This window comes from Ictidomys tridecemlineatus, chromosome 10 (assembly GCF_052094955.1).
Source record: "Ictidomys tridecemlineatus isolate mIctTri1 chromosome 10, mIctTri1.hap1, whole genome shotgun sequence".
NCBI lineage: Eukaryota > Metazoa > Chordata > Mammalia > Rodentia > Sciuridae > Ictidomys > Ictidomys tridecemlineatus.
Window position 1 is genome coordinate 50,308,405 of NC_135486.1, and position 25,660 is coordinate 50,334,064.

A 25,660-nucleotide genomic window follows, 5' to 3' on the forward strand; every position below is an offset into this window, starting at 1 on the left:
AAGGCATTCATTTATTCTGTTAATGTTAATTTAGTATGAAGTGCCAATAGTGTTTTCTAGGTATCATTACTGCAGAATGAAAAAGCCAAGATTTCTGCTCTGTGGGGTCTGTATTCTAATTCTAGTAAGGAAATGTTGGGGGGGGTTCATGTCACACAATAAATAATAAATTTCTCATAATATGTACTTATAAATTATGTTGTGACAAAGTAGAGGAGGGTAAGGGGATTGGTAACTTGTGGGGTGGAATGCAATTTTATGGCTGTCAGGGTAGATCCCTCTAAGAGGGCGAGGAAGTGAATCTGAGGAAGAGTATTTCCTGCAGAGGGAATGGCCTGGACAAAATCTCTGAGGAGCATGAGGGACAGCACAGAGACTCACACCTAGAACCAGATGAGTTCAGACAGATCACAGGAGATCTGAGCACAGTGTCTGTGAGATTTGGAGTTTACTCTGAGTTGGGGACCAATAGGAGACTTTTTGTTGTTGTTGTTGTTGTTAATTTTTATTTATTCTTTTTAATTATAGATGACAGTAGAATGGTTGTACATAATATGGAGTTACACTGGTTATGTATTCATATATGAACATAGGAAAGTTGTTTCTGATTCATTTTACTCTCTTTCCCAATATTCTGTCCTCCACTTTCCCCAATCCTCCCGTCCAATCTGGTGAATCTCTATTCTCCATCCTCCCACCATCTATTGTGAGTCAGTAACCACATATGAGAGAGAACATTGGCCTTTGGTTTTTTGGTATTGGCTTATTTAATTTAGCATGATAATCAGTTCTATCCATTTACTGGCAAATGCCATACTTTCATTTTTCTCTATGGCTGAGTAACATTTCATTATGTATATGTACCACATGTTTTTTTATCCATTTGTCTGTTGAGGGGTACTTAGGTTGGTTCCCTAGCTTAGCTGGACCAATAGAAGATTTGAAGAGGAAGGTTGACAGAACATGACAAGTAGAAAGGACTACCACTCTTGTTGCTGCCATGGGATTAGATTGTCAGGGCAAGGTGGAAGCACAGACACTAGTAGAGGGGACTGCAGTCTTCCAGGTGAGAGGCATTGGTGCCTCACACCTGGGTGGTGGCAGTGAAGGTGGGGAGAAGAGGTTGGATTCTGGGCTTGAGATCTGGCCTGGAATCCATAGGTCTATCATTAAGTATTTATTGAGTTATGATTTGCTAAGTTAAGTGAAATAGAGTCTACCTAACTTATTAACAGTGGCAAATAATTTAATTTTTGTTTTCAAAACCCTTCAAATGGTCTAATTTGGAAGATAAAACTAAAACATTTGAGCCAAGAGTAAAAAAAAAAAATGCAGGAAAAACACCATCCCCCAAATTGTACTTGATTTATGCCAATTGCTCTGTTAAAGACTTTATTAGATGGCTGTTTTACAGTTTTGTATGGTTCAACCTAATACCATCTGATTTAATCACCACAATCACCTTGTGAATTGAGTTTTTTTTTTTCCCACTGCACAGAGAAGGAAGTTGAGGCTCAGGAAGATTTAGTTGACAATAAGTGATGGTGAGGACAGTATAAGAAAGGTGTAGTGGAGAACTAAATACTATATATATTTATATAGTTAAATATTACAATAAATATTTATACTAGTTGACTCAGGAGATGTTTATGTGGGGTGGAATCATCTAGGGAGCTTGAAAAAACAAACGTGAATTAAGTTGTAAGAAAAGGCTAGATGTTATTGATTTGCAGCATTGGAGGGGAGAGGAGGATATTCCAAATAGAAGGAATTCTCTGGCTAAGTCACAGAGATGGGATAGAAATTAAAGTATTAGAGAATGGCACTAGTCTGGCTAAACTTGGGGTTTACCTGGTATTAGTTTACCAGAGCTGCTATAACAAAGTACCCCAAATTGGGTGGCTTAACACAACAGAAAGGCATTCTTCATGGTTCTTCGGGCTGCAAGTCCAAAGTCCAGTTGTCAGCAGGGCTTTGCTCCCCATGAAGGGTCTAGGGAAGAATGCATTCCGTACCTGTCTCTTAGCTTCTGATGTTGCCTGCATTCCTTGATCTTCTTTACCTTGTATGTGCATCTTAGTCTCTGGCTTCTCATCATGTGGTGTCTTCATGTATATCATGTATATCTGTCTCTGTTTCTCTTCTGTTTTTTGAATTAGGATCACCCTAATTCAGTAGGACCTCTTCTTAACTTGATTACACATGTAAGTTCCTTGTTCCAAATAAGGTCATGTTTACAAGTACCAATGTTAAAATTTCAACTTATCTTTATGCAGGATACAGTTCAACCTGTCATACTTATTAGGCAAATGTTAAGTAATTCATTACAATTTGTTGAATGAATAAATGAAACAAATGATGTGGTTGGCTGTAAATGTGTACATGGTTAAGTGAGATCAGTGAGGCTCTTAGATGTCAGGTGGAGGACTTTGGATAATGCTTTACCCAGGTTGTTAATTGAAATGAGGAGTTGATTTTATAGGGCCAGGCAGTGGAGAGTTATATAGTTTGAGATTTAAGAATTTTAGATCTTCAATCTGTCTATAGATGTCTCCAGATTTTTGTCCCTTGATTCTATAAAAGATGACTGTTAAAAATACCAGTTGCCAGCTTGATACACCCAAGCAGCAAGTCTGGTTTCAGAACAGAGATTATTTTTCATGTGTTAAAGTCTCTGGAAGTAGCAGTAATGGACTCAGGAAAGTAAACTTGGAAAAGGCCAATGGTAAGAGCAGCATGAATGTGGTGTCATTTTCCATAACAGAAAACCTATATATAGCCTCCAACAGTATATGTCACTATGAACAGCATCTTCTCTCTGAGCTTCTTCAAGTTTTTCACAAGCTTGACCCATTTCATTTCTCACAACTTCCTTAGAGTGGCTGGTATTTTGGCTCAGAAGTCTGCAATGATCTAACCTTAGAGACCAGTTTCTTGTTGTTGTTGTTATTGTTTTGGTACTAGGGATTGAACCCAGGGGTGCTTCAACACTGGGCCACATCCCCAGCTCCACACTTTAAAATTTTTTAAAATTTTGAGACAGGGTCTTGATAAGTTGCTTAGGGCCTTGCTAAGTTGCTGAGGCTGGTTTTGAATTTTGTGATCCTCCTGCCTCAGCATCTCACATTGCTCATTCCAGGAGTGCACCACCATGGCTGGCAGAGGCCAGTTTCTTCTTAAGTACCCCCAGTGGCAGATGTGTGTGTTGGTGTCTTGCATGCCTGTCAGCTGTAGACAGCGTGCTTTGTAGATTTACCAGGCACACACAGATGCCTAGCATCTTACCTTCTGAACCTGCCTATTATGGGCTAAATTTTTTCCCCCTCGAAAAAAGAGGTTGTATTCCTAACACCCAGGACCTCAGAATAATACCTGATATGGAAATAAGGTCTTTGAAGACATAACATTTAGGGTGGGTGCTAACCCAATATGACTGATGTCCTTATAAGAGGGAAATCTGGGCAGAGGCACAGAGAATAGCATGCCAGGTAAAGAGACGAACACATAGGAGAACACCACGTGATGGCAGAGGGGAGTCTGGAATGCTGTGGCCATATGTCAAGGAATGCTCAGGATTCTTGACAATCTACTAGAAGGTGGAAGAGGCAAGAAAGGATTTTCCTCTGAATTTAGAGGAAGCATGGCCTGCCCTCAACTTGATTTCAGGCTTCTAGCCATTTATTCTGTGAGAGAATAAATTTCTAATATTTTAAGCTACCTAGAATGTGCTACTTTGTTACCACAGTCTTAGGAAACTAATACATTGTTCCTTTAATTAAAATTTACTTGTCTTAAAATTTTATTTTCGGGCTGGGGATGTGGCTTAAGCGGTAGCGCGTTCGCCTGGCATGCGTGCGGCCCAGGTTCGATCCTCAGCACCACATGCCAACAAAGATGTTGTGTACGCCGAGAACTAAAAACAATAAATATTAAAAAAATTCTCTCTCTCTCTCTCTCTCTCTCTCTCTCTCTCTCTCTCTCTCTCTCTCTCTCCCCCTCTCTCCTTTCTCACTCTCTCTTTAAAAAAAAATTTTATTTTCACTGTAATGAATTAACTTAGCAACAGCTATTTATAGCTGTTTATGGCATAATGGGGTGTGATGTGTGGAGTTTCTAGGCATTGCATATTCCATAAAGGGATCCAGTCTGGAAGGTCATCCTCAAATGTAGTAATTGAAGGGACACCACATAATTTCAGACGGGAAAGGGAACCAAGTGGAATAGTGAGGGGTGGCTACTACCCAGCGGGCTAGTAATATGGGTACCATAACCACCTCTAGGCCCGAAGGAGGCAGGGGAAGGAGCAACTCCCAGAACTGGGAGAGTCATAGCTATGGCTGCAGGGGTTGGCTGATTAACAGGATTTTTGGCCAGAAGTGGGGACAGGTGCCCAGTGTCACTTGCAACAAGGTAGGGGGAGCTACAGGCCCGAATACCTGATCTTATTCTTTCTTCACCCTCTCCGATTTCTGTTAACTACACCTTGCCAGAAGCTGCAGGGTGAAGGAAACTGAGGATGCAGCCTGTAAAGGTAGGCCTTGCTGGGGTACAAAGAAGGGTGGAGAAGAGTGCAGTCCTCAGGCAGGAGGTAAGGATGGGGAATGCGTTCTGATGGTACTAGATAGGGCAGGAACCAGCTGTCAGAAGCTTTGATTTGATTCTCCAGGGGTGAAAGGTCCCCCTTCCAGGCTGATTTTCATTTTTGTGGAACCCATTTGTGTGTGTATGTGTGTGTGTGTGTGTGTGTGTGTGTGTGTGTGTGTGTGTGTGTGTGTTACATCCAACTCTGAATGCTAAGACCTAACAGATTCTTTTAATGTTCAAGGGTGATGGGGCGGAGGTTGAGGGACACACAATGGTGGTTTTTTTTTAGCTTTGAAGTAAGGATTGGCAGAAGCAAGATACTGACCAGTGATAGGGTTAGAAATAATCATGTTTTAAAGGAAAAGAGGTGAGTAGATTCCAGTAAGTGGGGACAAAGACTTGCAAAGATGACCTGTACTCAGTCCTGAGAGAGGGAGATGAGTGCGAGATTTCTCAGGATAGTGGTGAGAACATGAGCTAAAACATAGGAAAAGTGCTCTTCGGATTATTGCTGAGTCCTGCTGATCTTGTGCCTGGAGTTGCTGTCAGAATGCCTGAGATGAGGCCCACTAGTATTCCAAAGAAGGAAGCACTAAATGCCAGGTAATAAGTCCAGAGCATTTATTAGGGGAAATCAGAGTGCTACAGTGTCCTCATGGTGGGCAGTGAGAGAAAAGGGGTATTCTTCCATAGGTGTGTCCAGAGCAAGGGGTCAGGGTATGGAGCTTTTACAAGGTCTTCAGGAATTGTAACTCAGAGCCACAATGATGTTTTGGGTAAAAACTTAAAGCACCTTTATTGGTGCCTGGAAATGTTTAAGGGCTGGCCTGGGTCCGATCCTGGGAAAAATCTTCAGCTGGCTGGGCCAACCGAGAGGCCAACATACCCTGATTTTCAAAAAGGAGGCAGAAAGAACATAATAAAGTGAGGGGGGGCGGTCCTACAGATCTAAAGCATTGTATATATACATAATGAATAACTACAATAGCCATTATAATAATAAGAGAAGTCACCTAGTTTGGGGCACACTGAACAATTTTAGCTAAGCTTTTGGATTGCATATGACTACTCATTGTGAACACACTCAAAGTGAAACAAAAGGCACTTCATTTCCTCCATTAAAAGTAGAGTACCTGGGGTATAAAGTAGGACAGAACAGAAATCAGACATATCAGTTTGCAACTTAAGCTTTGCCAACCTTCTGAATTTGTTCTTTGCTTAATTTGTCCCATAGTTGTCTCAGGATCATAGGCGTTTTCTGCTTAGTAACTGACTGACTTCTGAGTCTCCCATGAGCAGGTATATGTAGGAGAGCTGGGGGCCAGAATTCCACTCTAAAAAGAGACACTTTAATTTTTCAGGTGTGGCCACAGCAAGGCCAGGTAGCAATCACAAGGTGCTTTCATTTGAGAGAGTTTTCAAATCCTGACCCTTTCCATTCTCTTTTCTTTAGCTTCCAGGAAGAACAACTCTGGTTACTACCTCTTGGACAAGGCCTTTTCTACTTTCTTCTTTATGTATTTAAGTATTGTTTTCCTCAAAATCTTATCTTCCCATCTTTTCTTGTTCAGGTTTTCTTCCTGAGGGAATCTCATCTGTATTTACCTGCACACTTTTCGGGGTTACCACGATTGCCAGCAGACTCCTGGATATTTCACATACACTTCTTACCCAGAGCAAAAGCTTATCACATCTAATTGAGCAACCCACCCTCCACCCCACTGCTCTTCTTGCCATATTTACTTATCATGACTACTGGGATTTGTACCCTTGTTGTCACTTGAAACTTCAGTCATCTTCCACTGTTAGTTCTCCATTCTCTCTAGACTCCAGCATCTCTTGATATCCAAATAATCAGTTGTTAAGTTCTGCCCTCTTTTCCTTCTCGAGATACACTTTGATTCTCCTATAATTTAAATACTTATTAAATCTCTTCTAGATTATTTCAGTAGTTTCTTGGCATCAAATTCACAGCACATTTCTTTTATTGATACATAAATTATCTCCCTATCTGACACAGGTCAAGTAGGTCAAAACTTTCAATGGCCCCTGTTGCCCAAGGTGTCTAGTTCAATCTGGTGGTGACTTTGAGACCTTCCAGAATTTAGCCCCAACCACCTTTCTTACCTACTGTGCCTGTCTCTGCTCTTCCACTTGTAACACTGTACTACTTGGATCCCCTGATCATGCCATTCATACCTCCATGATTTTGCTTATGCTATCTGTGAAATCTCTTTCATTTACATTCAAATCCACATATCTTTTCCTGAGCCACTTGACATTAACTAATCCCTACTTTGTCTTTTATACTTTGCTTATTCCTCTGCTATAGTATTTTTCATTCTGCTTTATATTATCATTAATTGCCTTCCTGCTGCCTTTCAAGGTGTAATCTCCTTGAGGGCAGCCACTGAATTTTATTCACTTTTGTATTCCTGCAGTCTCCACCACACAGGACTTTACCCTTGGTAGATTCTTGATAAATGTTAGCAAATGAGTAGATACTATTCATATTCTTACAATGTGGGTAATTGGGAAGCTGGCCTTGAAGCTGGTAGCAGAGCTTCCAAATTTCTGATCTTTCTTCATCACAGCCAAAAGTTCAAAAGAAGATAATCTAGTTATGGGGAAGAAGTTATGGGAAGTCTGCAGCTGCACTCTCATTCCATTCGCTCCTGTGGTTTTGCCTCATGGCCTTGACTTGAAATTTCAGTTGAAAACTTGAAATGCAACCAAAATAGTTCCTTCTGTGTCACCCGATAATAAGGCTTTCTAAACCCTTCATTTTCACTCAAACATTTCTCTTGAAAATCAGCTCAGCTACAAAGTGGGGCTAATTCAACTGCCACCCATGCGGATGTAGTTGTGAGGATGAGTTTAAGTGAGACATTTTTAGACTCTCCAATATGTCAACAAGTTAAGAGTTTCATTCATTTAAAAAATGTAAATAAATGCAGCTGCATCTGGCTGTATGGACAATAAAAGTGAGATCGTGGTGTTAAACCAAGTGAGAAGATGCTTTAACTTGACAGAAACTCCCAGCTTTGAGGATAATTTAAGAGCATTAATAAATGTGTTAGAAAAAACATACAACAAAACCCATACCTCCAGCTCATCTTTTTTCACTCTATGAGCTAGCAGGATTCATAATGACAGCTTAAGAACCATAAATAAAGAACTGGCTACTTACCAAAACCAATTAAATTGTGAGAAAAGAAATCACATACATTAAACTTGCATGTTGGAATTCTCCATTACTACAGTTAAATAATTATATAATTTCATATTTCTCATTGGGATCTTTTTATTGAGTTAAGCAGTGTTCAACTTTCAAAAACTAGATTTCCAGAAATCAGGTTGAAAAATCTGTTTTGTTTGAAGATATGTATTTTTTCCAAAAAAATACCATTACAAATACAGTCAGGTACTGGGACTAGCCCATGAAAGCCATTTAAACTATGATATTGATGCCATATTGTGTATTTGAAGAAAATATAGTAAAAGAAAATTTCCATCATAATACTAGCATTCATGTAAGTAATTTAATCTCCCATCTCTGAAATTTATTAAGAAGGTTTTCATTTTTACTAAATGATGCTGCCTGTGGAAAAGCAAATTTAATTAAAGGATGAAAATATACATGAGTACTGTGGTGGAGATTCTAAGGGGAAAATTTGGGCCCTTTCCAAGGCTTGGTAATTTGAAGGTTTTTTTTTTTTTAAAAACTACATTAAATGTTATTTTCAAATGTGTAGCCTTCATTTCTCTTATATGTATATATTACTGGCACCCTTTTACACTTATCATTCATGATTAGGGTCGTCATTTTTCTTTGGCTTACAAATGGAGAAAAGAGACAAAGAAAGGAGGATTAATTTTCCTGAAATAACTGAGTAAAAAGTTAGATGAAAGAGGGTGAAAAACTCTTAAAGGGGATATACAGCATATGAAAATGGATTTCCCATATTGTTTATTTAACCTGAGCTAACTTAACAAAAATGCATGAGCTCCTTAAAGAAGAAAGAACTCTTTGTTAGATTTGAGAGGTCCCTGCAGCAACAGGCCATGCTGTTGTCCCACTGCAAGGGCAGGGCTATCAAAGGAACAAGCACAGAAAGAGTACAGTATGCAACTGGCTATCCTTTTTTTATAAAAGGCTCACAATTGGGTATCTGGAGCTTTCTGACTCACTACACTCTGTCATTAACGATGTATGAATTTTGTGAGTGTAATTATGACTTATTCTCTTCCATTTTTCCACACAGGGTAAAATACTGTATTCTATCCTTAAAAATTTTGCATCTGAAAAAGAAAAAAAAATTCATCTATCTCTCTCCATCACCAATCTCATCCAATGCACTATAAAACCTGCAGTCCCTCCATTTCAGTTTGCTAACACTGTTTAGAGAATACTTTATCAGACTTTTCTCCAGCCAAGAAAAGTTCATTGACTTCTGTTTGATTCACGTGTTGAAATCTTTCTGCCAGGTGTTCAGGACCTCCATAGTGTGTCCTCAATCTTCCCAGCTAAGCCCAGATGGCCTCTACTTCTATCAGATGCCTCTACTCTGGTTTGGACAGAATCTTTTCTGTTGTTTGAAAGTACCACAACTCTTCCAAGCTCGATGCATCATTAGTTCATGTTTTTCTTCTTGAGAATCATACTTTTTCTTTCCTGGCTATCTAAATTCTAAATTTGGAGGAAACAAGGTTTCTAGTGTTTCTTATACATATAATAATTTTAGGCACATGAGGCCCTAGCAACCATGTTTTCTACATGATGCTGTCTTCCCAGCCACACTTGACTGGGCTAAAAGAGGGCATAAGATCCCAAATGGAAAGATCAAATTGTCTTCCTTAGGAATTTGGAAATTGAAAATCAGTGTGCATCTGAAATGGGAACATGTAACGTAGTTACTGTGGTTCAGCCATAGTCTATTTTGTGGAAAGAAATCAGGGAAGTTGAATGGTGGAAAGGGAAAGATAAATTATGTAAATTAATGTTCTTGGTAGAAAATAATAGAAACCAATTCTAGGTAATTTAAGTAGAAAATATTTATCACAGGGACATTGTGCAGCTCATAGAATTGATGATAAAGCTAAAGGACTAGATTTGAGAAATGGACCAAAGAAAAATAGGCAGCCAGAAGACAGCAAAAGTGTCTCCCTAGGAACAGTTTAGAAAGAATGTCATCACAAGCTCTAGCCATTCCTCCTACCCGATAGTCCATCCTTCCATATAGCAGCTGCAGTAATCTTTCTAAAATTTAACTTAGATTATAATATTCTCCTGCTGTCATGTACTAAAGAATTTGTCTGTTCTTTGTCTTGACATGCAGATTCTAAAACCACTGGAACTTCCCAAGTGATAAGATGTCTTTGTTATTCATGGTGGGTCCTGATAATTTATGCTAGTGAGATGATTCCTGGTAGAACTATAGATAATTAAAGGTGTGAATTCTAAAAGACCAATGTTGTGACTTAGAGGACTGGGTCTGCCTGACCTGACTTCCAACCTCTTGGGGGTAAAATATATCTTGTAGCTTCTATGAAAACCTAAGGTAATTAATTACAAATAAAGTAATTAATTACAACTATTGTCCTTCTGTGTTCCTCTTGGAATACCTTTTCTAAAGAGATAGTGATGGGGCAAATTTGATATGAGACATAGCAGGACTCTTTATGGAGCACATATGTTTTAGTAACAAAGCTTGTGATAATCATAGTCCAGAAATGAGACAAACTGAATTAGGATTTTTTTCATATTTATTATTATTTTTTAGTTGTACTCAGTATCTTTATTTATTTTTATGTGGTGCTGAGGATCGAACCCAGGGCCTTGCACGTGCTAGGCAAGCGCTCTACCGCTGAGCCACAACCTCAGCCCTGCATTAGGATTTTTGAAGTAGTAATTGATAGTGGTAAGATGGGTGAGTACCTAATGTATGCCCACCTGCATTCAGACCTGCCAGGTTCTCTCTATGCTGGACACTGAAAGAACAAAATGATATAGATCCCTAGAGATGCAAGATTTCCTGACAACTGGAGATGTATATTCCAGCTTCCCTGGCAATTTGATTAATGGCTGGGGGGGGGGGGGAAATAGAGAGGACCTTGTAACCCTGACATTATCTGGAAACAATGTCAGAGGTTTCTGATGTTAAGAGAAAGTCTTCTTTTGCTGGACTTTGCCTGATAATTGTGCCATAAATCCAACCCGAAAGAAGTGGTGCTGAGAGTTACATAGATCCCTCTAATCTAGAGGAAGACTTCAGATTTGAACAAGAGGGTCTCCTCTGCTCCTCTGACTAAATATTAATTCTGACCAAAGTTTATTAGAATTTATATTAGTTTTTCATGGTCCTATTATGTTTGGTTAATGATTATCCAGTTCAAGTTTGATTTTACAGATTTGTTATTAATTACTGACAATTCAGAGACCCCCCGCCCCCTAAAGAATTGCTCTTCTATCTCCATTGATGGGTAGTGCTCTTTTTAAAGGAAAACCCATAGGTAGGACATATCATAGATTTTTCAGAATTAGTTCAGCTATTTCTCAGACTATTCTAGTGGGGTTCAGTAGAACTCCATCAATTCATTCGTCTCTCCATCTTTATGCATCCAAATAGACGAATATTTCATGATTTATCCATTCACTAAACCTATATTGAACACTGTGCTAATGCCAATTTTGGGGAAGATCAAATTAGGTATCTGTGGGGGGGGCAATCAATGCATTGAAGAAAGACAATGAAGGTTAGAGGTGATTAATTACCAATTAAAGACTAGGTGAAAGCTGTAGCCAGATGGCAGAAAAATCTGAGGATCAGACTTAGAACATAACTGTAAGAGTAGCAGTGTCCCAGGGAAAGTTGAATTCACAATTTTGGCAAGTTTGCTCTTCTAAATTCTGAGTCTTGAGTAGGACAGAGTGGAATCCTAAGACATTCAATGGGGACATCTGTAGATAGGAATATGAAATCTTAAATTTCTAGATCCTTCTGAACCCTCTGACCTACAGAAGTGGCCCATTTTTCCCTGTTAAAGGCTAGAGCCTCTCTTAGTACAAGACAACTCCACTAGACCAATAAATAGGATTGAACCATAATGTAACCTGGCTAGAGAAGTATTTGGGCCTGCTAAATGAGAAAAGGGACTATATCCCAAAGGAACAATATGAGGAACAATATGACCTCAACAGCACATTTTGATAAGATCTGGGAGAATATATTCAGGGCAGGGTTCTTAGGGTTCTAGGAACATGAATTTGGACAATGGAAGTTTATTAATATGGACTACTCTCATAACATAGGACTTACCAATTTAGCAAACTCTGGGAAATGGTTCTAGTATGTTGCTAGGTTGATTCTTGGAGATTTGGAAAAAAGGAATGGCTCATTTTAAGTGAGGTAGAAGCATCAGAAATGTTGTGGCAGACAGGGAAAGAAGGGATCAAAAGACTCAGAGATGTGGAAATGCTGGAGTGAAAATATTGCCTCATACTGGAAAGCTCACCAATGACTGTATGTGAGGGACAGGTGTGGAGTACACTCTGTTTACCAAAGTAACAAGAACATGCTGAATCAAGGAATATCAGAATCACTGAAAGACTTGTGGTGATTTTCCTCTATATGCTGGGGCTGATATTAGGTGCTATTACAGGACTGTGTTCTCTTATAGCAATGGAGATGATAGGATCTGAAAATAATAGAGGCCAGGTAGTGGCACTTGTTTGTCAGAAGCAAAGGGGAGCATACTTACTATTGTAATGAGAGAGAGTGGAGGCCTTGAAAGCCTGGCCCTCAGGGGGCTTTGGAGATGATCAAAGGAACATAATATCTCTAGGGACTTCTTGGCTGTCAAAGGTATTGCTCAGTATATACAATCAAAACAAATCAATGATTGATGATCAAGAAGCTGAGGGCAACTGTTCCAAAGTAAAAAGTCATATAATCTTTTACCTAGTTTCCAGACATGAGCAAGTTTTCAGACTTAAAAGTGATTGAAAGAGAGGCCAGCTCTCACGGTCTCTGCCATGGAAATACCCTGCAACATCATGGCAAGGATTGTAATAATTCTCCCAATCTTTCCTCAAGGGAACTTATTGTTATATACTTGGGTAATTGTTTTCTGAAGAAAGGAAATATTCTGACATTTTCAAGGAATGTTCTATGTAGGGTTGGAGTAGAAACTTAGTTCTTGGGAACTCAAAGTACTGTCAGGGCAAATAAAAATTTAAGATTAGGAAGCAAATGGAGGGCTGGAGTTGTGGCTCAGTGGTAGAGTGTTTGCCTGGCATGTATGACGTACTGGGTTTGATCCTCAGCACCACATAAAAATAAATAAATAAAATAAAGATATTGTGTCCATCTACAACATCTATTTATCTATCTAGAAGTAAAAGGAGGCCAGGTCATAAATATATCTTGGTCCAGGGGTCTGGCTCATAGCATCTAGTAAGGAAGGGGCCCTAAACAACCTGTTAGGTGGAATGACTCAACCAGTTGATGTCAACAAGCTTTCATTGGTTACTCAGTGTGTGCACAATGGGTACATGAATGGTGTAGTCATGGTGGCAAGATGGAGGCAACATGCATATAATAGCATGACTCTTGCTTACCAAGGCTGACATAAACAGTACCACTGCTGAGTGCCCAGTCTTCAGCCACAGAGACCAGTACTAAGTTCCTGCTATGTTATCTTTTGAGAGGAACAACCAGATGTTTGGTAGCAAATTGATTACACCTAACCCTCTTGTTATGGTTTGGATCTGGAATGTTCACTCCAAAGTTCATGTGTTGAAAACATGATCCCCAATGCAGGAAAGTTCAGAGGTGGGGCTTTTAGGTAGCGACTATGGCTCTGACCTCATCAGCAGATTAATCCCTTGGTTGATTAATCTATTGATAACTGAACGGACTTCTGTGGAAATTGTAGACAGGTGGGTGTGGCTGCAGGAAGTAGGTCACAGGGCATTTGGCCTTGGACTATAGCTGTCCTTGGGGCCTCTTCTTCCCCTACTCCCACTTGCCCAAACCTGTTTCCTGGCTGCCATGAGCTGAGAAGCCCCCCTCCCCCCACATCTCCTTTCACCATGATGTTCTGCCTTACTTCATGCCCACAGCAATGGAGTTGGATTACAATGGTCCGAAACCTCTGAAACTGTGAGCCCAAAAGTAAAATTTCTTCTCCAAGTTGTTCTTGCAAGGCAGTTTGGTCATAGTGATGAAAAACTGACTAACACACCCATCCACTCAGGAAAGTAGGGAAATTCATTTTGCCTGCAATGGATATATATTTCAGGTATGCGTTGTTGTTCCTGCCTTTAGGGTTTCAGCCAGCACCACCAGAGGGGCTTTGTGTTTGTTTCAACACTGTGGGATCCCACATGACACCACAGTGGATTAAGCAGCTTGCGGAATAGCAAAATAAATATAACAATGGATATGTGACTGTGGGATCCACTGTCTTGTTACATATTTCTTTGCTAGAAGTTGCCAGCCTGATAGAACAATGGAATGTCTTTTTTGGAGGTACAACTCAAATAAGTCCATAGTTACTTTTTTATCTTAAATTATATATTTAAATTTGTATTTTGTAATCTACCAAATTTCTTAAGAGAATGAGAATGGGGCACCCTCTCATAAAGGCGGAATACAACCTGTAATAGTCAGCTTTTTTGCTGCTGTGTCTAAATGACCTGACCAGCACAATCGTAGAGGAAGAAGAGTTTATTTGACGGCACACAATTTCAGAGGTTTTAGTCCATAGAAGACTGTTTCCATTCTTTGGTGCTCAAGGTGAGACTGAGCATCATGATGGAAGACTATGGTAGAGAGAAGCAGCTTGCATGGTGATCAGGAAGCAGAGAGAGACTCCACTTTCTAGATACAAAATATATATGCCCTAGCGACGCCCCCAACTAATCACTTCCTCCAGCCTTACCTCACCCATCTCCAGTCAGCACCCAGTTAATCCCATCAGGGAACAATTCACTGATTAGGTTAATGCTGTCGCAATTCAATCATTTCTGTTCTGAACCTTCTTGATTTTGTCTCACATGTGAGCTTCTGGGGCACATCTCACATCCAAACCATAACGCACCCTAAATGAGTGAGCATTATATAGCGCTGGGTCGCCACTGATAGAATATATGGTCCTAGAGATGATTGGTTGAAGCAGGAATGGCTCCATTTATCATCACTTTTCAGGTTGTACTTTTAAAACCATTGCAGTTAATATGGTTATTGATATGGTTGGGTTCAAATTTTTCCCTCTTGTTACATGTTTTCTATAAGTCTCATCTATTCTCTACTCCCCACCTTTTCCTTTTTTTCTTCCTTCTTTTAGGTCAGTTGAATATTTTAAAGATTCAGTTCTATTTCCTTTGATATATCCGTATCTGTGTCCTCATATATCTCTTCATTCTTTTATTTTTAGTGTTACTCTAAGATTTATAGTATTCATCTTTGACTTGTTACAGATTACTTTCAAATGATACATCACTTAGCTTAAACTTTCAACTGTATGCAACTTTATCTCTTCCATCCCTTTCTGATCTTGTTGTCATACATTTTATTTGTGCATATGTTATGAACACAATATACTGCTGTTATTTTTTCTTTCAATAGTTATAAAGATATTTACTAAAGAGTAAAACATTTTATATTTATTTTAGCAGGGAGAATTCATTGATGGTCTCCAGGAGTCCTGCCTTCTGGAGTATACTAGCCTTATAATAATCTTCTCTCCTTGAGGGTATGTGGGACTTGTGAATGTGATAAGATTTCACTCTGTTATTAAGCTACTAATCAATTGACCTTGAGTAATCTAAAAGGAGATTATCCTGGATAAGCCTGACCTAATCAGATGAACCCTTTAAAGGATGTTCTGTGGTGGTGTGCACCTGTAATCCCAGCTATTTCATCTTTGTTGCTCTGTCCTTTAAACACCAGCTACCTTGGCCTTATTGTATTCCCATATCTGTGTCCTCAGTGCAGGGTGATCACAAAGCTTCCTTTGGGTTCTTCTTTCTCCCTTCCGAACCACACCTAGAAACTCTGTTAACATAGTACAGTGGGCCACTCTAGGACTTGTTCATTTCTGCCTCTCAAGGATTACTGACCTTCTTTAGTTTCCTGATGTCTAGAGCTTTGAAAACCACTATTTTGCATTTCTTGTCTTGTTAAGTCAGTTTAATCATAAATTAAATCTGGTTCCTACTCCATCTTAATTTAAGTGAAAGTCAAATAAGTCCATAGTTACTTTTTTATCTTAAATTATATATTTAAATTTATATTTTGTAATCTACCAATTTCTTAAATAAACTGTCTAAACTCATCCTAGGAAATGTAAAAAATTGCACTGTACTGCAACCTACCTTTTCTATCTTCTGGGTCTTTTTTTTTTTTGACACACTCTGAAAATTCTATCCTACTATGTTATCATCAAATCATTATTATTTTAAAATTGTAGCTCTTTTCCCAAGATTTGTAATGAATTCATCATGTTTTATAGCTGTAGTTACCAGTTATTTAGATTTATTTCTATGTTTAATTGAATTTAGATCATTACTAGCTTTTAAAAAAATATGCCTTGGCTTCTTCATTCTTGCATTCATGAACTATTTTTATTTATTTTTATTGCAAAGTTCATTGTTGAAGGCAAGTGCTTCTGCTCTTTGGTTAAATTTCATTGCTGCTTATTCCTTTCTAGACTCAACCCACTTAGAGTGGATCAGTTGCTCCAGGATTGATTCATACTGCCTGACTTTTTTGTTCATTTATGAAAAGTTTGTCTTTTTTCAAGACCAAGAGACTTACAGTCTCTAGTTTGTATATTGTATTACCAAAGGGAAATTTACATAGTAGGTCATAATTTAATCCAAAAGCTTCTAGGTTCTTGTTCAATCACAGCAAATGTGTGTGTGTGTGTGTGTGTGTGTGTGTGTGTGTGTGTGTGTGTGTAGGTGGTGGATTATACTTTTCAAATATATAAAAACATCAAGTTCAGAGCCATCTCTACTGTAGAGATACCTTCATGATATGTCTCTAGTGTCCCTGTTCCTGGATATCTTGAGTGGGTGCTGCCAACAATCACCTCTGACTTTCATTGAGTCTGTTTCATTGTTATTAACTGGATCCTTCTTACATTATTTTCTTCAGTTTGGAAATATAACAATTATAGCAGGAGTTTGCTTGTTCATCCAATGCTTGGTCCTATAAATGTTTTTTAAGATATTTTTTTTTTCACTAGTATTGGGAATTGAATCCAGGGCTTTACATATGCTAGGCAGGCACTCTACCACTGTGCTACATCCCTATCCCTTCTTATTTTTTATTTTTATCTTTTATTTTGAGACAATGCCTTGATAAGTTGCCCAGGCTGAACTTGAACTTGGAATCCTTCTGTTTCATTTCCTTAGTAGTTGGGATTACAGGTGTGTGCCACTGCATTTGGCCTCTAAGATATTTTTAATACATGTCAAATCTCATCCATTAAAAGTTGAATTCTAGGGGCTGGGGTTGTGGCTCAGCGGTAAAGAGCTTGCCTAGCACATGCGAGGCCCTGGGTTCGATCCTCAGCACCACATAAAAATACATAAATAAATAAAATAAAGATATTGTATCAACTACAACTAAAAAATATTTATTAAAAAAAAAGAGTTGAAATTCTACTCTGGCTGGGTATGGTGGTACATGCCTGTAATCTCAGTGATTTGAGAGAGTGAGGCAGGAGGATCACAAGTTCAAGGTCAGCAAGCCCCTCAGCAACTTAGTGAGACCCTGTCTCATAAAAGACTGGGAATATAGATCAATAGTAAAGCACCTCTAAGTTCAATCCTCAGTACCCAAACCCTACCCCAAATAAGTTGGGTTCTAGTCAAGCATGGTAGTGCCTATCTGTAATCTCAGTGACTTAGGAGTCTGAGGCAGGAAGATTGCAAAAGGAGGCCAGTCTCAGCAACTTAACAAGGCTGTCTCAAAATAAAAAATAAAAAGGACTGAGATGTAGCTCCATGGCAAAATACCCTTAGGTTCAATCTCCACTTCCAAAAAACCAAAACAAAACAACCCTGATCTCCTGTTCTTTGATGCCCTAATGACTGGTCCTAACTCATGTCCTTCATGTTCTAAAAAAGAGAGGATTTGGTAATGCCAAGAGTTAATAAATAGGACAGCATCAAATTAAAAAGCGTCTGCACAGCAAAGGAAACAATTAAGAATATAAATAGATAACTCACAGAATAGGAGAAAATCTTTGCTAGCTACTCTTCTGGCAGAGGATTAATATCTAGAATATATTAATATATTATTAATATAGAATTAATATATAATATATTAATATATAGAATATATACACAAAAAATCAAATAATCCAATTCATAAGTTGGCCAATGAACTAAATAGTCATTTCTCAAAAGAAGAAATAAAAATAGCCAACAAATACATGATATTTGTCAAATTGTATTGTTATATTGTATAAATGTATAATGCACACAATATAACAATGCACATATAGCAATATGCACATGAAAAAAAATGTTCATCATCTTTAGCAGTCAGGGAAATGCAAATTAAAACTACACTGAGATTTCATCTCACAGCAGTCAGAATGGCAGGCATAAAGAATATAAATAATAATTAATGCTGGAGACCATATGGAGAAAAAGAAACATTTTTACACTGTGGTGAGACAGTAAATGAGTACAACCACTATGGAAATCAGTATGGAGGTTCTTCAAAAGACCAGGCATAGAACTACTATATGACTCAGCTATGCTATTCCTCAGTTTTTATCCTGAAGAATTAAAGTCATCTTACTACAGTGATATATGATACCCCTGTTTATAGTAGCACAATTCGCAATAGCCAAACTATGGAATCAGCCTAGTGTCCATCAGTGGATGAATGGATAAAGAAAATATGGTACATATATATAATGGAGTTTTATTCAGCCATAAAGAGAAACAAAATTATGACATGGAAAGTGGATGGAACTAGACCATCATGTTAAGCAAAATAACTAAAACTCAGAAGGTTAAGGGTCTTATATTTTCTCTCATATGCGGAAGCTAGAGAGGAAAAAGGAAAGGAAAAGTAGGGGTGGATCTTCTAAAAATCAAAGGGAGATCAGTAGAAGAAAATAACCAAAGGGTGAAGGAAGAGACAGAGGGGGATGTACTGGGGAGTGATATTTGTCAAATTATATTGTTATATTGTGTGTATGTATAAATATGTAACAACAAATTCTGACAATATGTACAACTCTAATGCTGTTAGTTAAAAAAAAAAAGAGGAGGATTTGTAAGCCTATTTGCATCCACTCAGTATAACAAGGACTGAAACCACAGCACAGGGGAATCATGGGAAGGAAGGGAGGATATTAAAGAAGAAAAATACATATCAATAAACACAGCATACAGATTATGAGTTTTATGACTGGATTAAGTATGATGACTTCTCAGAGCATATCTGAGCAGTATGAAGCCCCAATTGATAATATAACCCTATTACTTCAGCTATAGTTTATTGGTGGAGTAAAGTAACAAGATTTTATTAGGGACTAATCTTTTTTTAATATTTATTTTTTAAGTGGATACAATATCTTTATTTTATTGTTATGGTGCTGAGGACCCAGTGCCTCATGCATGCTAGGCGAGCACTCTACCACTGAGCCACAACCTCAGCCCCTAGGAACTAATCTTTTTCTACCCACAGCCCTACATGTGTGATGGTAAAACTCAAATGATTCTGCTGTTAATTAATAGTGAGATACTGCCTAATGTCATGGATAGCAAAGAGAATGGAGTCTAACCAGCCATCCAAGAGGTCTGCCCTCCAGACTGTTGGCAGTGGGGAACTTGGGTATATGGACATGTATTCCAGCTTGTCCATATAAGCTCAGCCTTTTCCATTGTTCAACCCTTTCCAACTTTCAAGGCTCTGCTCAAGAGTGGTTGACAGGTGCTCTTGACAACTCCTCACTCCAGGCTAGATTAGGTGCACCTGCTGTGAGTTCCTATACTGCTCTGCTCCTCATCCTCGATGACAAGGATGCTGAGACTTTCTTCTGCCAGAAAATATTACACATTTGGAGTGTAGGGTGAGTAGCTTGAGTACAGATTACCCTGATATTTTTAGCATCTTAGATATCTCTCAGTTGGAGAGAGATGTGAAACGTGCTCACTTTAAGGGAATTCTCATGAGCCTATTTGGCCATTCTGGCCGAGTGGGAATCTAGCCAGTTGGCCTATCTCCTTATTTCTTAGCCTGGTGATGCTACTTAGCTTAAAAGATGCAGAGTGGGTTTCTTCTTCCCTGGCAAGAATTCCTTGCTGCTCCCTCTCACAGCAAAATCTGGTTGGGAGACCTCCAGTGGTGTGTGGTCATACTATGAGTTTAGCTTGAAGTTTGGGGAGCCAGCGGATTCACCCAGTTTTGTTCCCTTTAGATCGTGGACAACTCTCCTGGCTGTTTGTACCCTTGGCCTCCTATTTTTCTCCTGTCAAAATGCCCTGGGGAAAATCTGCTCTCCTGTCAGAGGAAGAGCTGCAAATCAATGTGCACCCTTTCAGTCTTTTTTTCTGTGCATTTATATATATAATGTATACAAAAGTAGGGTTGAGTCTTTTCTTTCCTTTTTTATACAAATAAGTTTACATTACAAATTTTTTTTGGTTCTAGCCAGCCTTCCTTCCTTCCTTCCTTCCTTCCTTCCTTCCTTCCTTCCTTCCTTCCTTCCTTCCTTCCTTCCTTCCTCCCTCCTTCCCTCCCTCTCTTCCTCCCTTTCTCCATTTCTCTCCAGCCAGATGGATGTTTATAAAGAGTTATCCTGATCCTCTATGGATTATAAAACACTGAATTTGTATTAAAATACTTCATGCATCTGTAGGAAGCTTCCATTTGCTACAGATCAACTACTCAGTTGTTGAGGATTAACATAAAAATTCTCCTTTTTTATCTAACTGTAAAATTCTCCTTTTTATCTCCATAGGCATCAATAAATCCAACATGAGGATGTTAGAAAGCTATTTTAGAACCCATACAAATAAAGAATTCCGTTCTGAAAGTAATGCTTGTGTCCTAGATTTCTAGCTCTCTGATCAACAACTCTCTAGCCCCCTGACCTTGAATGCCATTGGTCTTTGCCTGACAGACTGGCCCTGACCTTGACCATGTCAAACCTGTTTGAAAAAGCATCTCTGCCTTTGTACATGTTCACCTTGGGAAGATGTAATAATGATTGAACAGTGAGGCTGTGGGTTGGAGTTCCCTTGGCAGATCCAAGTTTCTGTGAACAATTAACATTTCTCCAGTACTCTCTAAGTGGCAGGCAGAGTTATAAGTTCTTTACTTGCTCTGTTAATTTTCCCAACCATTGGATGTGGACTCTGTTAGTCTCCTTATTTTACAGATGAGGTAAATAAGGCATAGAAAGGTTGAACCACTTGCCTCAGGACACACAATTAAGTGTGGAATGGGGACAGTGATTTCATATCTTCTGCTCAGAGTCACAAAAGTGTTGCCTCTCCATGCAATTAAGATTTAGTGAAGAGCAATAACATTTGATGCCTTGTGGGATGAACTTGATTCATTTATGGCTTTAGTGGTCCTTCTTTGCTTGTTCAGGATGACGTTGACCTGTTAATGGGATGTTAAAGGATTGTAAGAATTTTTTCTTTTGGGGCTCTCACCCTGCATCATTTAAAAAAGTAAAATACTATATTCAACGTAACTTTTTTCCTATATATATTTTGGAAGGCTTTTAAAAATAATTTTTCCAGGCTGAGGATGTAGTTCAGTGGTAGAGCACTTGCTTAGCATGAGGGAGTCCCTGGATTCCATCCCCAGCAACACACACATACACACAAATGTGCCCCTGAAGTGATCTGGCTATAAACAACTTATTTAATTCACAGTTGGCTCTGATTTCTTATTCACACTTGGAATTCATGTGAAGAAAAAATGTCTAACAAATAGATTTTTTTCAAATGTAATGAAATTCTTATTTTAACAAATGAAGTTGACATGTTAGTTTTGTAGCTTAATTAATCAATTAAACATTTATTGATTATGAATTTGCAGTGTTCTTTTCATGGTTTTGAGCCAATACTTTCTTTTTTCTCCAGTCTCAAACCTTCTCCTTATCCTTGAATGACTCATAGGCCCAGTATTGAGACTATGGGACTTCTTGCCATATCCCATAGCTGCTGTATCCTACAGCTGCCCTAGGTAGACAGAACATTGACTCCTCCACAGCAAGATGCTTTTAAGGCCCCTCCTGCCCCAGATTGCTTTACTAAGTGGCTGCTGTCATGTTTTACTGGGGGTTAGGTCAACCAGGAGGCATTGGCATACATTATAGCTGGTACAGTATATTGTTGTTATCTCTAAGTGCTCCCTCATTCAGTTGTTTTAGTCCATGACCTACAAGGGGCATCAGTTTTGTTCCTGGGATAATAGAGAGCCTACCATGCCTCTGGCTTGGTTTTTCTTTCTCTTTGTATCACTTGTTCTTGGTTCTGTGCTGATGCCTGTCTGATTTGCCATGCATTCTACCAGGTAATCTGGAGCAGCACAGTGATTAAGAATCTGCTTTTGGAATCACACATCCTATGGTTTTCATTCCCAGCTCTGGCACTTACTGTATTACCTTGGGCAAACCACTCAACCTCTCCATGCTTCTTCCATTTCTACTTTGTAGAATGATCATTATAGTGCCTTGTTCATTGGTACTATTCTGAACTGGTTGTCTTTGTACTTTTTAGAACTGGCAGCTGTTCAAACCTGATTGTTTCTTATGAATCTCCACAAATCCTGGATATGGAATTGCTATCTAGACCTCCAGCTGCTGCTACACTCTCCACACAGTTACTCCCCAGGAAAGTCTCTTCACCTTCTAGGTAATCTTCCTGGGTAGAGGTTAAAATGGCTCCAAGACAGTGAACATTGGTTCTTGAATCCTTTCTGCTGCTTTCAGAGGGAGTAGACCTTATGTCCTCAATGCAGCCCCCCACTGTACTCCACTGTTTTACTTTCTTAGGTGCAGATCTAAGTGTATTGGAGGACAAAGAGAACATCTTGGACTCTTTGAGTAGTTTTGTGTTCTGGGACAACCTGGTCCCAGAATTTGAGAACTTGCCCCAAGTTTCTATGAGGCCAAATACAGATCCAGGTTTGCACAGAGAGCAATTTACTGGGGATTTACTGACAGAACTATGGGCCGGGGTGGCAGCAAAACCAAGTGAATCCCTGTAATTGGTATCAGAAAGAAGGGGCAAATAAAGCAGTCAGGACAAAAGTGACTTTATCCAGGCCAGAATGTATCTGGTTTATCTCAACCTCATAACAAAAAGTGTTAGGCCCAATCCTGGTGCTCAGGGTTCAGTTATAAACGTCCATATATCACTCTAATGGTTTTGTCTCTTTATAGTGAGCTGGGAAAGTATGCAGGGAAATCTGATCAGGTTACTCAGGAGTGATCATGGCAGTAAGTCCTTGACTGGTAAAGATGCCCTCCTCTTGTTGGGAATAGCAACAAGGTCACATTGCAATGGTGCAAGTGTACAGGGATGGGAAGAATTATTACAGCCACTTTGTAAGCAATCATGGAGGTGAGATGTGGGAAGAGAGACTGAAATGAGAACAGCTTTTCCAACTTCACATTTTCACTTAAACCTAATGCTGAAACTTTTAAAAGATGGCAATATCATTTTCAGCTTTTGGAAGTCAGTTAATTATATTGCTATGAACTAGGAAGATAATTAATAAATGTTAACATTTGCATGTCATTTTAATTAAGAAATAAATGTCTTTGAATGAGAAAATGCCTGCCAACATACCCATTAATTATCAGAGTACTGAAAGCATCTTTTGCAAGGTGGCATCTAAAGTACCTTGGTAAAATTATCCATCAATCATCTTTTGCCATTATGAGTCACGGTGTTGTCTTTCCTTGCAATTCTAACTGCCAGCCAGGTGAAGAGGCGAGAAAGGGGAAGCCCTTACCTGGTAGGAGTGAGGCAGAGTCATCTCAACTCTCTTTGTTCAAATGGGGTTCTAGGCAGACAGTTTTGCATTAAAGGATGTTTCTATCCTTCTATTGCCTACTTCTTTTGTTAAAAAAATGAAAATACCTTAATTAACTTATTCATGATTGATCTTTTATTTAGAATATTTTGCTACAGTTTTCACATATTCTGTATTGGAATAGGTAAGCTCTTACAAACAGGAGCTAGGTCTATCTGTATTGTTTTCCCCTTTCCTTTCCCTTTTTTTTTTGAGAAGTGTTAAATATTCTTTATTTAATATTGTCACCCATTTTTAATTCATTTTTTCGTTGCTAGTGCAAAGAAGGTTCTTATTCAGAAGCTGGACTCTCTGCTTTCCTTTTTTTTTAAAATTCTTTTTTTCCTTTTTTCATCATTTGTTTGTTGCTTTTCTTTTTTTTTTTTTTAACAAAATGTCTTTATTTTATTTGTTTATTTTACGTGGTGCTAAGGCTTGAACTCAGTGCCTCACACGTGCTAAGCAAGCACTCTGCCACTGAGCTATAGCCCCAGCTCATCTTTTCTTTTTTACTTTTATTTATTAGTTCATGTTTTTTGAGACAGAGTCTCATTATGTTTCCCAGGTTTTCCTAGAACTTCTGGGCTCAAATGACCCTCTTGCTTCAATCTCCTAAAGGCTGGGACTACATGTGCATGCCACTATGCAGGGCTCTCTTATGAAGAATTTTTTTTTTGAGAGGGAGAGAGACGGGGGAAGGGAGGGAGAGAGAGAGAGAAAATATCTTTTTTTTTGTAGATGGATACAATTTTTTTTTATGTGTTGCTGAGAATTGAACCCGGGTCCGCCGTGCTAGGCGAATGCTCTACCGCTGAGCCACAATCCCAGCCCTATGAAGAAACATTTTAAAAACACAGCTGTAAAAATAACAAAATTAAGAAAAATGCATAAAATATAATAGTTAGCTTTAAAAATTATTACAAAACAGATATCAGCTAAAAACAGACTCTTGCTAGCATCCCACAGAAGCACCCACCCCTTCCCAATTATGCCCTTTCTCTCCCTGTAAAAGTAACCACTGCCCTGACTCTTACTACTATCATGTCCTTGAATTTTTCACTAGTTTTACCACTTAAATATGAATTTTAGTTTCACTTGTCTTTGAACTCTGGATAATTTTAGAATGTGAGTCCCTCAGCAATTTGTGAAATTGATTCATATTTTTGGGTATGGCTTTGGTGCATTTGTTATCACTATGGTATGTCACACGATGAACATACCACAATTTATTTATTGATTATACTCTTGGTGGATGCTTGCTTCATACCAATAATGATGACTAATGCTGCTATAGAATTCATGTGCATGTCTTCTATAGGCACATATCTGTTGTGCAATATCAGTTTTAGGTACTTCTACATCTGGAACTTCTGGGTTGCAAGGGTAAGCAGATATTCAGCTTAATAGTTGACATTCAGTTTTCCAAAGTGATTGAACAGTTTTGCACAGTGTTCAGTCACCTTTGTGAACTTGTGTTGCTCCATATTCTTTCTAGGATTTTGTTAACAGGTTAGAAAAAAATTAACCATGCAATTGAAAGTATACTGATATTTTATCATGGCTTTAATTTGTGTCTCTTTCACCAGTGCTGATATTCAACACCTATGTTTATTGGCCATTTGGAATTTTTTTTTTTTTTGAACACCTGTCCAAATCTCTGTTATACTGGGTCCTCGGGGTTTTTTTTTTTTTTTTTTTCTTTTTCTTTCTTTTGATGATGCTTGGGATCAAACCCAGAGCCTCATGCATGCTAGGCAAGTGCTCTACCACTGAACTACACCTCCAGCCCCTGCTGTTTTGTTTTTAATTATCTTTTAGTAGTTTTTATACAGGTTTGTTATGAGCCTCTTCTCAGTTACATGTGTTAAAGCTCATTCTCCCACTCTCGTTTATCTTTTCACTCTCTTATCAAAACAGAAGTCCTTAATTTTGATAAATGAACTTCTAAACTTTAATGTATTTCAATTTATCCCTATCTTTATGGTTTACACATTTCCTTTCTGTAA

At 38.6% G+C, this 25,660-nt stretch overlaps 1 long non-coding RNA gene across 4 annotated transcripts in view; it reads left to right on the plus strand.

The window, feature by feature from the left end:
• LOC106144923 (uncharacterized) overlaps positions 1-25,660 on the plus strand; it is a 128,605-nt gene that overhangs the window by 65,432 nt on the left and 37,513 nt on the right. The window contains exon 3 of one of the 4 annotated variants that reach the window (XR_013426576.1): positions 22,355-22,489. The exons of the other annotated variants lie outside the window; for them this stretch is intronic. This is a non-coding gene — a long non-coding RNA (uncharacterized LOC106144923). The remainder of the gene's footprint in view (positions 1-22,354; positions 22,490-25,660) is intronic. 4 annotated transcript variants of the gene reach the window in all.